Source organism: Penaeus monodon, chromosome 23, assembly GCF_015228065.2.
Source record: "Penaeus monodon isolate SGIC_2016 chromosome 23, NSTDA_Pmon_1, whole genome shotgun sequence".
NCBI classification, from domain to species: Eukaryota; Metazoa; Arthropoda; class Malacostraca; order Decapoda; family Penaeidae; genus Penaeus; species Penaeus monodon.
The window spans coordinates 41344944-41345764 of record NC_051408.1 but is presented as its reverse complement, the minus strand read 5'-3'; positions in this window follow the sequence as shown (position 1 = coordinate 41345764).

Below are 821 nucleotides of genomic sequence, written 5' to 3'. Positions count from 1 at the left end.
GGGTTTAGCACAAACCAGCAAAACCGGGTGGTATTGGGGGCGACAGCAGCATGATTTATGGGAGTGTAGTGTCAAGAGACCCGAAATTTTTTGGGGGGGGTATTCTGTTTGGGAAGTGAATCATTTTCACGGTCTTAAAATTGCGTGCATGCTGGGTGCCACATTGTGATGCGCTCCACTCCTGATCATGAGAGGGGGGACATTAGCATATCTGGTATTGGTCGGTATTTCTGATGATGCCCCACATCTTACTTTTGAATTCCATGAGATATAATAATTTTAAAAAAAAAAAAAAGGGAATAGCCTTTCTTAAAGAATGCTTTTATAGGGTTTTGGCTGGATGTGATATTTGTCATTTATAGTTCAAGGTTAAAAAGGGGGTTTTCTTCCAGAATTCCAGAAATGGTAAAAAAAATTTCTCGAACGAGGCTCCCGTTTTTTCTCTCCCGGGGAAACTTAAAAAGTGGGCTGTGTGTTCAAAGGCATTTTTTTCTATTTCTGATATTAAAAAAACCCCCGCGTAAAAGTCCAATATGTTTAAAGGTAACAGTTGATGAAGGGGGGAAAACCCCCATGAAATTTTTAATGAAAATGGGGAAAAAAAAAAAATTTAAAGTAATGATTTTTGTAACAAATGAATTTTTTTTTTTTGAAGTTGATTGATATAATTTTTTTGGGTACCCCCCTTGCATTTTAAGTTGCAAAAAGCATTTTATAGTATTTTTGCAGCAAATAAAAGTGTAAGATTTTAGCCAGAGATTAATTAAAGTTTTTACAAGCCTAATTATGATAAAACAAGAGGTTATTAAAGGGGCTCTGGT